The following is a 15,972-nucleotide window of genomic DNA, read 5'->3' on the forward strand; positions in this document are numbered from 1 at the left end:
TGAGGGCAATGAAGGGCATGACAGGAGCTTTAAAAGGGACCTTTTTAACTTAGGGTGACAGGGGAACTGTAAGCTTCTGGAATTGTATGTTTCTTTGTATCTACCTCTCCCTAGCAATGCTTAGATATGCAGTGGGTACTCAGCACCAGGAAGGAAGGCAGGCGGGAAGGAGGAAGGCAGGGAGGGAGGGAGAGAGAAAGGCAGGAAGGAAGAAAGGAAAGGAGGGAGGGAGGGAGGGAGGAGGGAAGGGAGGGAGGAAGGAGGAGGACATTGTCCTGGGGAATGTTCCAAGCAGGATAAGAGAAGTAAACATCCATGCTCTAGAAGTCTGGTCCACAGACCAGAGTTCAGGAAGAATTTCCCATGGCTAAAGAGAACCTGGCAGTGACCATAGAAGGTTGGACAGAGCTTTCCTTTGACAGTCAAACAAGGACCTCCAGGCTCGGGCTCCTGGGACACTGAGCAGTTAGCTGTATCCATCCCTCCTCTATTGTGGCAATTCCTGGACTTAAATGCTTTCAGTTGATTCTGAGTCCTCTCGTTACTGAGATCTGGGCCACAGAGGTTGGAATGCATGTGGTAACTGGTCTTTAATTATTAACTACCATTGATTTCTCGGCCAAGGGTCATTCCTCTCCTCCCTCTCTGAGGTTCAGACTTTTGGCACCCGTGTGCAGAAATGAAAAGCCATTCACTGATTGGTAATTCTGCAGCCCCTCTCCCTCCCATTCTGTGTATGTAAACCCTGGAAGGCCTGAGCGCTGGGACCGAAGCTCCTACGGGCTGGTGAGAAACTTCACACTTTGTGTTGTGCTGTGTGTGTGCACGCTGCTGTTGGCCATAGGCTTTGCTGAGTCAGGAGAGGCAGTGGGGTGGCCAGGAGGACACTCAGTAAAAGGAGGGAAAGGTGATTGCCTGAAAAAAAAAAAAAAAGTTCCGTCTGGCCTTTTCCTGCCTGATAAGTTCTTGGGTAAATATTTTTCTGCTTTTTCATGGACAACCATGAGGAGAGGTTTTTGCCTTCTAGAGAATCTACTGCTTGCCACGTGAGCTTGGTTGTATAGAGAACCATGGAGAAGCTTCTGCAGGATTGTATTCTTTGCTGTGGTGCCTTCATGGACTCCTCCCTTAATGGCAGCCCCCTTTTCTCTAGTACTTAGAGCGAGGACAGTGAATTGGTTCTCGCTAGGCCTGTGATTGGAGCATACAATTTATAGAATGGGGCTACAGTATGGCCTCCAAAGTCAGCAGAGACTCAACCACTCAGTGCTCCCAAGTGCTGGCGTTGAGGGCCCTCCTGGGGCATCGGTGGGCTCTGGGTTGGTGGGAGGGCCTTGGTGAGGAAGGGTCTGTGGAAGAGACACTTAGGAAGGGCTCATCCCAAGACTGTCCTGGGACAGGAGTAGGATTCCTATGAGAATGGGTTCTAGAACGGCTGTTCTGGGTGGAAGTGATTAGATTTGACTCTCTGAGATTCTGTGTCTGTTGCATGTGAGCGCTACTTTTCCAGTCCTGATATTTGAGGGCAGTAGAAAAGAGTCTATCTTTGAACTCAGGGTCACGTATTTTGTGTCACCGAGCCCCACGCACAAACTGGGAAACAGCTATGAGTGGCATTTGAATGGCATTGTTGCTAGGATCTCGTCCTTATATTTCTACTATGACTTTTGCATTGCTTGTGTTTTCAGTTGCCCATTGAACTGTTAATTTCCTAAATGCCTTGTTGAGATTATGAAATGCTTTTTTTTTCTAAACAGAGGGCTTTCATGTATAGTTATTAAGCTCTTCCTTAATCAGATCTTTATTGGCCCAAGCAAAAGAGAATTGAGGCGTAAACCAGCATATATTTGGAACAGCCAGAATGATGTCACATAATATGTCACATAATCTGTGAATCACAGAATTATGTCACATAATCTGTGCTCTACAGTAGGTTTTCAGTATTCTCACGTGATTCCAGGTTGCTAAATTTCATCAGGATTGGGTGCTAAATTTCATGAATGGCTTTGTCTGAGTCCACGGAGGTGATAGTTTTCCTTCTCCTTTCTACAATTGTGAAATGAATTGATTTTGATGTGTCAACCCCATCTTGCATTCCTGGAATAAATCCAACATGATTTTGAGATTACCGGTTTTAAATATTGCTGCTGTCCCTCTCAGATTTTGGTATCCGGTCACACTTGTATAAAATTTGTTGGGGAGGGGGTGCCTGGGTGGCGCACTCAGCGGAGCCTCCGACTCTTGGTTTCAGCTCAGGTCATCGTCTTGCAGTTTGTGAGTTCGAGCCCTGCATCGGGTTCTGTGCTGACAGCGCGGAGCCTGCTTGGGATCCTCCCTCTCCTTTCTCTGCCCCTCTTCCTGCTCATGTTTGTTCTCTCGCTCTCTCTCCCCTTGCTTCCCCCCTCCTTCTAGAAATAAACTTAAAATAAAATTGGTTGGAGAGGGTGACATATGCAAGATGACTGAATAAGAGCCCCCTACTCGACATCAACAATTTGGCATCCAACCTCCCCCAAAAGCACCTTTGTGGGAGCTCTGGGATCCAGGGAGGACACTGTGAGACCCCAGTGTAGCCCAAGGCCAAGGAGAACCATTTTGAGAAGGTAGGTTCTTCCTCACAGGGCTGACCGTGACTGTGGTCCCAATTATGGGCCTGCAGACAGCTCCGGCCCCCCTCAGAACTTGGCTACCGCCCTGTTTGGCTTTGCTTCTGTCACCAGCACCACATGCCGGGTGACCCAGGAGGACTCAGGCACACGGACCTCTGTCCTGGCTGTGTTTCCCAATCCAGCGGGTTGGACTTCCACATGTACCTGTTTCAGAAAGACCCTTTCTTTAAAAACTGTGCTAGAGCAATGGGGTACTACTTGGCAATGAGAAAGAATGAAATCTGGCCCTTGGTAGCAACGTGGATGGAACTGGAGAGTGTTACGCTAAGCGAAACAAGTCCTACGGAGAAAGACAGATACCCTGTGTTTTCACTCTCATGCGGATCCTGAGAAGCTTAACAGAAGACCATGGGGGGAGGGGAAGGAAAAAAAAAAGTCAGAGAGGGAGGGAGCCAAACCATAAGAGACTCTTAAAAACTGAGAATAAACTGAGGGTTGATGGGGGGTGGGAGGGCGGGGAAAGTGGGGGATGGGCATTGAGGAGGGTGCCTGTTGGGATGAGCACTGGGTGTTGCATGGAAACCAGTTTGACAATAAATTTCATGTTAAAAATAAATAAATGAATGAATGAATGAATGAAAATTGTGTTAGAGGACTTAAGTATAACATCCGTCCCCCAACCTCAGGGGTTATGAGGCAGATAGTAGTAGGTGGGGCACAGGTGATTTTATTTAGGGCAGGGAAACGATTTTGTATGATTCTGTGTAACGGTGGATCACGTTATAAGTTTGTCAGCATTTTGTGTACAAAACTCTAAAACCATTGCCTTTGGCGGATAATGATATATCATTGTTGGTTCATGGGCGAGAACAGATGCGGATGGGGGAGGGGACGTGGGGACTTTTCCTACTGCCGGCTCGACTTTGCTGTAAACCTAAAACTGCTCTAAAAACTAAAGCCTATTAATTTAAAACAGAAAAAGCGCAAAAACAGAACACCCATTTTCTCTCCCTCAGAAAAGCTTGTGAAGACAAAAAGAAAGACCAGTGTCCCCAAAACCCAGGAATAGACACTTAGTGTGACTAGCGAGGACAGGCAAGGCGAGGGTATCGGGGGACCGTTTTCACTCCAAGCCTGCAGAACTTTGTAGCTCCTGTCAAGACGGAAAAATGGCTAATTATATTCTGTTGGCACAACTGTGAAAGGCTACAAGACATTTTAACGATTAGCTGGAACACTATTATGAAACTTAAAAAAATGTACCCATTTGGCTCATAAGTCACTGAGGAATAAGGTCTAAACACATAGGTCTCGGTGGGTTAAAAATATATGTGAAAACATGTTTCTACTGCATTTTAATCATTAATATTTTTAATCAGTGGAATGGTTGGGTAAATTATAGTTCATCATGCTATGGATTATGATGCTGCTATGCAAAACAGCGAGCTTGATCTGTTTGTATGAAATGACACATATTTTCTTTTTTTTTTTTAAGCTTACTTAGGGGGTTCATGCAGAAGGGACAAAGAGAGAGGGAGAGAGAGAATCCCAAGCAGGCTCCACACTGTCAGCATAGAGTCCGAGGTGGGGCTCAAACTCACAAACTATGAGATCATGACTTGAGCCGAAATCAAGAGTCAGACACTTAACTGAGGTGCCCCAACACGTGTATTTAAATTGAGAAAATGCATATTGGGTAATGCGTGTGGTCTCAGGAAAAAATAAAGGAAAACACGTGTCTTTATATCTGTTCGTAAATGTAGAGTGGGGGGTAAGAGGATACAGAACAAGACATTAACATTGATTGTTTTGGGAATGGGGGAAAAGAGGAAGATCGTTGGCTTTTTCTTGTTATACTGACAGTCCTATTGTTGCAAGAAGTAGGTACTACTTTTGTGGCTTGAAAGGAAAAGCCAACAAATTGTAGTAGAATAAAACAAAGACCACAGAAGAGAAGCCCTGGACGATATGGCCTCAGGGTCCAACAGACCTGTTCTACCATCCCGTTCACGGTGACTGCCTCTTAGTGTAACTCCTGAGCATCGCTATCCTAGAAATCCATTTGTTTTCTGTGCTTTGAGGGATGTTATTTAAAACAAAAACCCTCTTGCTATCAGAGCTTGGTGCACAGCTTACCAGCGTGAGGTGTCTGGTTAATCAAAGCTTAGTGAGTGAGCAAAGGGAAAGATCTCTCCTCCCACCCCATCTCCATTCTGTTTTTAAAATTATTTTTTTGTGTATTTATTTTTATTTCTTTTGAGAGAGAGCAAGCAGGGGAGGGGCAGAGAAAGAGAGGGAGACAGAGAGTATCCCAAGCAGGCTCCCCGCTGTCGGCGCAGAGCCTGATGCGGGGCTTGAACCCATGGATCGTGAGATCATGACCTGAGCTGAAATCAAGAGTTGGACACTTAACTGGCTGAGCCACCTGTTCTGTTTTTAGATTGGTATGCATCCGGTGTAAGAAGGGTGTGGGGGGTAATGTGTCATGCCCCCAAAAGAGAGTATGGGGATCTGGAAAACTTAAACAATTTGTAAGCCTCGTCTAACATCAAAACTCAGACATGGCACACTAGCCATCTAACCATGCATGGCCCCCAAACTTTTATCAGCTTGAAACAGCACACATTATCTCGTGTGGTTTCTGTGGCTCAGGACACTGGGGGTGGCTTCGCTGGGTGGTTCTGTCTCAGTCTCTCATGAGGTCAGGGTGTTGGTCTGGGTGCACTGAAGACTTGGTCAGCACTGGAGCTCTGTTCCAATGTTGGCTGACTCACATGGCTGCTGGGTTAGAGCTGGCGCTTGGAGAAGGGCCTCAGTTTCTCCTATGCTTCTACATACGGCTGCTTAGTGTCAGGACGTGGCCGCTGGTTTCACCCAGAGCTAGTGATCCGAGAAGAGGGGGAAGGAGAAGGCCATAGCGTCTTCTGGGACCACACCTCACAAGTTATGTGCCATTAGTCTTGTACATTCTTCTCCATTAGAAGCAAGTCCCTAAGTACAGGCCACCTTCCAGAGGAGGGGAATTCACTGCACCTTTTGAAGGGTCAGTGAGTCAAAGTTCATCACCACCCAGTGCTCACTGCAGCACTGTTGTCTAGTTTCAGATATTTCTAGAAAATTTCGGGAATGCCTCTTAGGCATTCTTTCTCTCCAGAGGTTTATGGATTTTTTTTTTCCTTAGTAGCTTCTCTTTAATTTTAAAGGATTTTGGTGATCCAGCATTCTCCATTCCCTTTTATGTACTTGCTTCTGTTTCTACAGGGCCACAACTTCCTATCCCAATTCCTATCCTTACCCACCCCCCCTGAACCATAGATTCACCAATACAGTCCTCCTAAAGGTCTGTTGGGACTAATACCATCATGATCTACATCCCTCTGTGCATCAGTGACCATACTATTAACAATAGCTGACATTTACACGGAAATTACTATATACCAGCCGCTGTTTGAAGGGCTCTACGAGTGCCAGAATGTGCCACGTACACCAGGTCCTCGCTCATGACTCAGGTCTCCTTTCCTAACCTAACTTACACTCCCACCCCGTCAAGTCCCATGGCAGAACCCTGGCCCGTCCCTGGCAACATCCCCAGTATCTTCAGTGTCTTCCCTTGAATGTGTCCTTTACCTTGTGCTCACATGGAGACCTGGCTCCTGGATGGGTGCAGCTTCTGTGGCCTTATTCTACGGCAGGCATTTCCTCTCTTGCTTCCTTTGTATGTTTGGGCCGGGAGATGTGCTAGCTCTTTCCTCCCCCATGGCTGCTTCCAGTCTGTTTTCCCTCCTTCCTTAAACACCTTGCAGATTTGAAGCTTCTGCTATCAGACTCTACTGCCCTGGCCCCTCTTTGTGGTAATACTTCGTAGACATCCCTGCTTACTCTTTTCCATTCCTTGAATGTTTTTACCTCCTAGATTTCTCTCTCTACTGCTATAATTCATGGTGATTATGATAACAACAAACAGACTAGCCATCCAAAACTCTGGCCCCTCGGTTTTTGTCTTAGCTTCCAAAGTTGTTTGTTGTTTTTTTTCTCTTTCCACTATACCTCAGTCGTCTACTTCTGTGGTCACATGCTAGATCTTTCCGTTATTAAGAACTACATCTCCTCTGTGATGTCTGCATGCAGCACCGCCTCCCTCTCCACCTCTCTTTCTAGTACTTCAGGGAACAAATCTTCAGCCCAAGTAGGACTTGGGTTCTGTTTGTGGTTACAAGAAATATGTGTTTGTGGTCTTTGTCTTGTTTCTGGCCCAGAGCTCCCCAAGTCACAGGAATTTCCTGTAATCAGACCCATCAAGATGTCTTTTGCGAATGAGGTGACTTTTGGAAACCACCTAAAGATGGGGGCTGGCTGCCCACAAAGCCAACCGTGTGATTATAGGGTTGGAGCTTTCAACCTCAGCCCTGACCTCTGGGGAGCGGAAGGGGACTGGACGTTGAATCAGTTACCAATGGCCGACAGTTTAATCAATCATGCCTACGTAATGAAGCTACCACAAAAACCCAAATGGACAGCGTTCTGAGAACTTCCAGGTCCGGGAGTACATGGAGGTCTAGGGAGAGTGGTGTACCCGGAGAGGGCAAGGAACATAGAGGCTCAGTGCCCTTCCCCTCACACCTTGCCCCGTGCGTCTCTTCCGTCCGTTAGCTAGTAAGTAAACTGTTTTCTTGAGTTCTGCGATCGGCCCTGGCAAATTAGACCTGAGAAAGGGCTGGTGGGAACCTCTTACTTTAGCCAGTTTGGTCAGAGGCTGGACTTGTGACTGGCATCTTAAGTGGGGGGTAGCAGTCGTGTGGGACTGAGCCGCCAACCTGTGGGATCTGACGCCGTCTCTGGGCAGATAGTGTCAGGACCGGGTTGGGGGATAGCCAGCCGGTGTCAGACAACTGCTTGGTGGTGTGAGGAAAAACCCGCACTTTGTAATTCGGAGCAGACAGGCAGGTTCGTTGATCACAACCCTGGCCATCCCTCTCTGGTCCTGACTGCTGACCTGCCAAGATTCCGTGGTCCCCCTCTCCAGCCACTCTCTTGCGTAGTGTCAGCCCTCTTGTTTCTTTCTTCATTGCACTTACGGGTGCAATGTTAAATCCGCTTTCCAGCTCTTTGTATCTAATCCAGGCAGCAGAACTGGCTGGAGAAAAACACAACCTCTCTGAGTCATCTCTGTCGATGTGGGCTGAAGGGTTGCTAGGCAACGTCACCGTATTTTCATAGTCCAGACTCTGCTGCACGTTAGAATCTCTTGGGCAGGTTTTTAAAGAATCCTGATGTCAGGCCATGCCCCCAGACCGATTAAGCCACAGTCCCAAGGGGTGGACCCAGACACCAACGTGCTGGTTTCTAAAGCCCCCCGGCAATTCCGAGGTGTGGCCACGTCCAGGGACTGCTGCCCCAGTGCCTTTGCTCCTCTACTCCTTGCATAACTACATTTCATCCACTGTGCTCTTCCTCTGACATGCCCAGCACAGTTCCACCGCAATGTCTGTGAAAGGATTCTCTTCCTTCTAGAACTCTCTTTCCCCAGAAAGTTGCCTGCTTGGCTTCCTCATTCCTTCATGTTTCTGTGGTAAATGTCTGTTAGTAATAACCTTTCTGAGCGATGCCTTATAAAATAGGACCCTGCACCCACCTTAGCACTTCCTAGCCCCCTTGATTGCCTTTTCCTTAGCATTTGTTACCATCTAATGCGTTCTGTATTTATTTGTTAATCATTTGTTACCACCTGCCAGAAAAACAGCAGGGACTTTGTGCATTTTGTTCATTTTCCCTAACAGAATATGCACAGTAAATTTATTTTACCAGCAGATCAATCGGTGCTCCATACCAATTTTTTTATTTAAAGCTTTTTTTTTTTTTTCCAATTTTTTTTTTTTTTTTTTTTTTAATTTTTGGGACAGAGAGAGACAGAGCATGAACGGGGGAGGGGCAGAGAGAGAGGGAGACACAGAATCGGAAACAGGCTCCAGGCTCCGAGCCATCAACCCAGAGCCTGACGCGGAGCTCGAACTCACGGACCGCGAGATCGTGACCTGGCCGAAGTCGGACGCTTAACCGACTGCGCCACCCAGGCGCCCCAAAGCTTTTTTTTTTTTTTTTTAATATTTGTTTATTTTCGAGCGCACAAGCTGGGCAGAGGCAGAGAGAGACGGGGACAGAGGATCTGAGGCGGGTCTGCACCGACAGCAGCGAGCCCGAGGCGAGGCTTGAACTCGCAAACCATGAGATCGTAACCTGAGCCGGAGTGGGATGCTTCACCACCCAGGCGCCCCACCACACATATTTCTTAAAAGACTGGGCAGCAGAAACGTCTCAGGGGTTTATTGCGTGCAAGACAACTGTTCTTTGACGCAGTAGATGCATTTGTAAACCTGACCACAATGGTTGCGGGGGGGCTTGGGTTGGGGGTCGGGCCCCTGGATGCCTTGAGGGCCGGTTCCTACCGTAAAGGGCGAGGCTCGCCAGGGCGGTGGGGAGAGCAGCAGGGAACAAATAGGAAACAGCACCATGCGGAGCGCACAGGCTTGTGTTTTCAGCAACCAGAAGAGAATCAGGACGGGAACTTTGACTTCAGCTCAAAGCCCAGTGGGACTTAGCTGGTGATCAGAGAGTGACCAGTCCTGTCACCATAACACAGACCACAAACGGTTCTGGTGGACGCTGGGGAGGAGGGAGTGTCTAGAGGCCACAGAGGTGAAGACTCAGCCTATTACAATTGGTTTGAGTACCTGGGGAGTTTCTTTGCAAAGTTTGGTGGCTGGGAAAGTACGGATTCCACCTGCGCTCCTAGAAAGACCGAAGACACAAAAGGAAAGAGAACTTACAGACTAGTAGTAGGTTACGTTTTCTTAAGCGGTGGACAGGTCATGTGGAGCTTAATTTTTTTCTATTAAGTATAATCGTAACAAAAGATCAAAAATGAGTCTGGGGGTTGGGGGGGTGCCTGCGTGGCTCAGTCAGTTGAGCGTCCGACTTCAGCTCAGGTCATGATCTCGAGGTTTGTGAGTTCGAGCCCCGCGTCGGGCTCTGTGCTGATGCTCAGAGCCTCGAGCCTGCTTCGGATTCTGTGTCTCCCTCTCTTCTCTACCACTCCGCTGCTCGCTCACACACACACACACACACACACACACACACACACACACTCTCTCTCTCTCTCTCAAATATAAATAAACATTAAAAATTAAAAAAAAAAAGTCTTGGGGCACCTGGGTCGGTTGAGCGTCCGACTTCGGCTCAGGTCATGATCTCGTGGTTCCTGAGTCCAAACCCTGCACCAGGCTCACGGCTGTCATCATGGAGCCCGCTTCAGATCCTCTGTCCTCCTCTCTCTCTCTCTCTGACTCTCCCACGCTCATTCTCTCTCTCCCTCCCCCCCCCAAAAATATTTTTAAAAAGAGTCTCTAGTCAACGTTGTTTAACTTTGCTCAAATGATCCTGTTTGAGTCATAAACACAGGAGTGTCTGAGGCATAGATTGTCAGCATGCAAAGTGATAGATTTGAATCAATTCACAAATCTCTAGGGACAATGAATGGCACATTTCCTTTTTTAAATGAAGCTTGGCACAAGTTCCCAGTCATCAGATCCCATGCGAAGTGGCACTGTTGAGTCCCTTCTCCCCACTGGACTAGACTGGGACTGTTTCTGAGGCAGTTCAGAGAGCCGTGGACGGGCCGAACTTTGGACAGTGACAAAGAGGTTTCGTGTCTACATCTGCGAGTACGTCTGACGCTGCTCCCCTTTAGTGCCAGCTTGGTCTTGGGGACCCCTATTGGTTAGGGTTGTAGGTAGAAATTATCTTAAAGTCTTTTACTTACCCGTGATCACATTTTTTTTAAATGTGTTGACGAAAAGCCCCCAGTAAGAAAGATCCAAGTTGTGTTAGGTTGTTTGTATTTTCGACATACAGAGCTGATCATTTCTTAGGTCAACGAGACGAGGCTGTACAACTTCTTTTATGGTCCAGTGACTTTGTGAGCACAGAGCGCTGAAAGAGCCGGGACCTTAAGTATATAGAGAGGGGCACACGCTTGGCTCAGTCAATTCAGCATCCAACTCTTGATTTCGACTCAGGTCGTGATCTCATGGTTTGTGGGTTCAAGCCCTGTGTCGGGCTCTGTGCTGACAACGCAGAGCCTGCTTGGAATTCTCTCTCTTTCTCCTTCTGTCTGCCCCTTCCTGACTCACGTGTGCTTGCTCTCTCTCTCAATTAACAAACTTTAAAAAATAAAAGCAAATAGGGTGTCCAGGTGGCTCAGTCGGTTGAGCGTCCGACTTCGGCTCAGGTCATGATCTCACCATTTGTGAGTTCAAGCCCCGTGTCAGGCTCTGTGCTGACAGCTTGGAGCCTGGAGCCTGCTTTGGATTCTGTGTCTCCCTCTCTCTCTCTCTCTGTCTCTGCCCCTCCCCTGCTCCTACTCTGTCTCTCTCAAAAATAAACATTAAAAAATAAAATAAATGTATAGAGGTCCTGTGTCTTAACAGAAAGTTCTGTTAACATTTCTGAGATAGTCACAGGTTCTTCGGGGGCTATTTGTCCACAAATCTCCCGTAGAATATTCTTTCATTAAATACCTAACTTACCTGAGTTAAGTTCCTCTTGAGATGGAATCGTCAACTGGGGAGCATGTAAGACCTCCATTCATTTTCTGTATACAAATATACGTTACGTCTCGAAAACCAAATTTTTCATTAAAATCGCAAGTGAGCACATCGCCCGTATGTTAATCTAATGCATTACTCTCAACAAAAGGGAAGGCAGCGGGGAAGGAAACCCTTCATGTCCCCTGCCCTGCTTTTTGTCCTTCCAGCAAGAAACAAAGAAAGGATGCCCTTAGGTATTCTAATTTCAAAATATGAAACTGGTTCTTTTCAAAAGAGTTTAGTCTCCAGGGGTATTCACACAACTGTTTCCCCCTCTGAGGCTTATTTCTGGGGTACTGTGTATGAGGAGCGTGCAGATTTCCATGCCACCAGCCCTTTCAGCCTGCCTTTGCCTCTCGGGGTTTGTGGAGTTGAGCCCCCTTGGAGCTGTGCCCCCCACTTCTCCCCTGAAAGCCACCGTCTCCCTCATTACCGCTCATGGACCAACCGTCCCGCATCCCCGTGGCCCTGGTGGGCTCCATGTTTGAAACACAAAGATTTCTAGTTCAGAGAATTATGCAGAAGGCAGTGTTCACCTCTCTCCTGCTTCACAGAGCTACTTTTTTGGAGTGACGGGGGCGCGGGGAGTAGCAGAGAGTAGGTATGTTGCTGTCCGTGAGGAAGGAAGATGTCTTATTTCTTCCCCGGTAGAGCTATAGCAGAAGAAAGAAAACACTCCATCCTTTCCCAAATAAATCAAAAATCAAAATAGCATTTTGAACTATTCGCCCTGAGTAGCCCGGACCTCAACGACGCAAGTCCATTGCAGGCTCATGAGCGGTGAGCGCGTCTACTGTGCACCGAACAGGTGTGCAAGGCTGGGTGACCAGAACGGAGCCCGGGGGCTGTTGACCTCCAGCCTTCGATGAGAAAAGCATTTTCGATGAGAAAAGCATTTTTGCCTTCGATGAGAAAAAGACGAGGATTGCATCCAGTTGTGAGGTTTGGGTAAAGATTTTCCATGAGGTCCTTGCCGTGGCTCCCAAGCTTTCACTGTTTCCACGATGGCAGCAAACCCCGATTTCAGAAATTGGAATGAAGTTGCAGGAGGGGGGAAGAGAGTGGAGCTACCAGGTCTAAGTGGGCGATGTCTTACACGGAGGCATCTCTTCAGCGTTTTCCAGAAGGCAGTGGCGAGAGTGCGAACTGGGCTCGCGTCCTCGTACACAGAAAACATTGAGCTCTTTGGGGATCCGTTTCTCAGCTACTTAGCATGTGGTTATTTTGGACAGGTCCTGTAAAGCAGGGTGAGCACTCGACGACAGAAATAACTATCAGCCCTAGAATAAAGCAAAAGTTTTTCAGTTTCTTGGGAACCCACAATTCAGTGTCGGTGTTGGGAGGAAGCAGGTTTGTCCTTCAGCAGGTGGCTCAAAGAGGTTGGGTATGTTTTGCCAAGAAGCCGTCAGTTGGGATTATTGTTGCTTCTCTTATTTCCAACCGGGCTGGAGTAGCAGTGATGTCTACTCCTCCTGGCTTTGGAGCCCCCCTGCCCCAGGAACAGCCACCAGTACTGACATGGGCACAGAGGGAAGCCTGGAGTAAGCTCCTTGGGGCGCTGTACTCTGGGCCTTACAAAGCCAGGTTCCTACACTTACGATCTAGCTTTCCCTCATTGTACTATTTTATTAAAAAAGATCATTGGCTCCAATTCCTGGAACAGACCTGGTAGAGAAAGCCAAGAAAGAGGTCATCTTAAGGCTTTAAGTCTGGCCTTCAAGTTAGACTGGCTGAGGGACGTTGTGGGCAGCGCATGTGAGCTGGCCTAAGTCATCCAAACTAGGGCACCGCGCTCTGTTTGGGGACAAGTATGCATTTTCCTAGTGTCACCCATGCAAAATATGGCCTATCAGGAATCTACAAGAATGGGCTCCATTAAGAATTCTTAGAATGCCCTATTAACAGGAGACAGCTGGTCGAAGATTTGGGGTGCTGGCTATCTTTCTACCATCGCTGCCGAAACCAGGCACGCGAGCAGGTGCTCACGAGGTGATGAATTAACAAACACTTTACTGAACACGTCCTTTTTCAGTGTGGCACGGAGATTCATTAGTCTTACTTTATGAAGCATCAGCAGTTTCTGATTCGTACTCTGTGAAAATGGCAGTGTTCCCTGGAGGCAGAAATGCATAATTTTTTCTTGGCAGTTGAGAACACCATTACATTGCTTGTATTCAGTTACAAATGGAGAGATTCGTATTGGCCATGAGAACACAGCCTTCCCCAGAGAGAGGGTCATGGGCAAAGAAAGGGAAATAAAGAGATTTGGAGGAATCCAGGTCAAAATGCCTTGCTGTTTTTGGTATGATTATACCAAAAGGATTGGTATACCAGAAGGATTAGATGATTGATTCTGCGACGATGTACAAGACACCGGGTCATGAGCTAAGAACACAGTGAACAGGGCCAAGGTTGACTTGGAAAATGCACCCTGGTGAACGTGGGAGGAAGGGAAAACCACTCCATCTTCGCACTCCCGTTGCACGGATCTGTGCTCTATTCAGGTCTCTACTCACGTGCGTCTTCTCAGAGAATGGCCCAGCCCCTTAATAATGCCTCGGTTACTCACTATACCCTTGCCGTATATTATTTCTTTGGAGGTCACGGTTAACGTATTTTTTATTATGCTTCTCGCTACCAAGAAGTGAATCTCCTGAAAAAAGTAACCCTTGGTCTTACCTGGGTCCTCCAGGAAAGAACCTGAGTTGGAGATGGGGGGCGGCGGGGGGGGGGGGGGGGGGCAAAAGATTTACCATCGAGAAACACGTGTGGAAAATGGGGGAGAGTAAGGACAGGGGAGGGCGGTCGTCAGACCACGGTATGTATTTGACAAGATCTCCGCCAGCCCAACAGGCAACACAGGAGGAAATACTGCTTGTTAAAGGGATCCCTTCGTGGGAATGGCCCTGCCGCTGTGCTAGCTGTTAGCCTGGGGACCCCACAGGAGTGTGACCTTGACATCAAAGCCCAGGTGGCTCTTACACATGGGTAACGAACCCTTTCCTGGAAGGGGAATCGGAGCGCTGTGTCTCCGTGTCTGCCCCGGTCCACCCCTTAGCTTGTACCCAGCATTCTCTGCCTACGTTTTGGAGATAGCACGTTGAGGCTCCTTTTGCGCCTCTTACTGAAGGGAAACCTACGAGGTGGAGGGTGGTGGGGAAATTACAGCCTTCGTCGTCACAGTTACTCTCGGGGTCACAACTGATACTAATAATTTCTTTCCTCTGCTATCACTTCTAAGTTCTCCCTCTCCTCAGCTGTCAGCTCTAAAGGTCTCCGTTGACTTGCGGTGTTCCCAAACCGCCACACCTCAGGCGTCCCAGAGAACCCCTGGTGATCCCATCCTTCACAGTTTGGGCTGCCGTCCGAGTCCGCTCGTGATCACAGCCAGGCAGGGGCGTACCCGGAGCTGTCCAAGTGGGTCACAGTCCCACACATACTCCACCCTGGCCGCGCTGCGTAAAAAACATTCCCACCTCTTCCTGCTGATCAGGGTTCCTTTGCCCTACCAGGGTGAGGCCTCGAGTGGCCCCAGGGGACAGTCGCGGGTTGTGATTCAGTGGCACGCTTGCTGTGTCTCTGCAGAACGTGCCCTTCTCGAGGCCCGGGACCTCCGACCCTGCACAGCCCGGAATAAAACAGATGGTAAACACACATTCTTCCAGATGTCTCCGGGAATGACCGTAGGGAGGCTTTCTTCTGCTTTTGCTCCTTGCTCTTGGATCTTGTGTCCTTCCTCCTGGGGACACAGTGCCATAGAGAAGTGTGATTTGCTGTGCGTGCTGTGTTCTAGAGGAAAGTACTGTATCCTTGCAGAGTATTATTTCTGAGCTGGTACTTCAGCCACACCTTTGGCAGGCCCTAGTCTCTGTCACTAGTCTGCTTCTGAATCGTACAGTATGTGATGCCACGGTCATGGGCCCACAGCTGTACCACCCTCACCGTGAGGAAGGTCCAGTAGTTGGATGTTTAATGGTTCCAAGCCAACCCGCTCTAGTTTCTAGTACTGGTGAAGTTTCTAGTACGGGTTTCTAGTACTTGTGAAACCACCGCTCGCCCACCCCTGTCACTGGCTCACGTTGAGGGTCTGCAGGCAGGACAAGCAAACCCTTACCCAGAGGAAGCTTCTGTTCTTGCGAGGCTGACTCCGGGCCCTCCAGGAGGGAAGGAGCCTAGTATAATCCGCTTGATACGAGATAGCTGGTGTGCCTCTTTGAGAAATGGTGCCATACTGGGGGCTTGCTACAGGTCCCCATTTGGCAGTTGGGTGATCAGAGGGGGCAGTGATGATAAGAAGGCTCAGTCACTGGCAGTGCAATTGTAGGGCTCACGTGGGACGTCTCCCTCAGCCACAGCGGTGGGTGTAGGTGTGGCCCTCAAGCCAGGACTTGGGAGTAGCCACTGACGAAGTTAGGCCAATATCAACTGACCCAGTCTTTTCGTCTCCTTGCTTGTTTGGTGGTTGATGGCTCGGGGTGGGCCTAAACGGGTGATGCAAAGATCTTTACACTTAGTGCCTGCTCCCAAGCGTCCCATCCGTCTATGCGGCTCTACCCCCGGCTTTTCTCTCCAATCTTTTCCTTTCAGGCACCTGACCAACCGCCGAGCTATTGGCTATGCTTGCGAGGCCATATATGTTCTAACGTTGAGACGTTTTGCATTTAGCATGGTCACCGACCAGATACCCCATTCCAAGCTCTGCCAGCTGGGAAAGTTTTCCT

The 15,972-nt window shown here is 48.5% G+C and overlaps 1 long non-coding RNA gene across 1 annotated transcript in view; it reads left to right on the plus strand.

Annotated features, from left to right (window-relative positions):
- Positions 1 to 594: 594 nt before the first annotated feature.
- Positions 595 to 15,972, plus strand: part of LOC144614827 (uncharacterized) — a 170,587-nt gene continuing 155,209 nt past the window's right edge. The window contains exon 1 of the long non-coding RNA XR_013553052.2: positions 595 to 786. This is a non-coding gene — a long non-coding RNA (uncharacterized LOC144614827). The remainder of the gene's footprint in view (positions 787 to 15,972) is intronic.

This window comes from Panthera onca, chromosome F1 (assembly GCF_046562875.1).
Source record: "Panthera onca isolate mPanOnc1 chromosome F1, mPanOnc1 haplotype 2, whole genome shotgun sequence".
NCBI lineage: Eukaryota > Metazoa > Chordata > Mammalia > Carnivora > Felidae > Panthera > Panthera onca.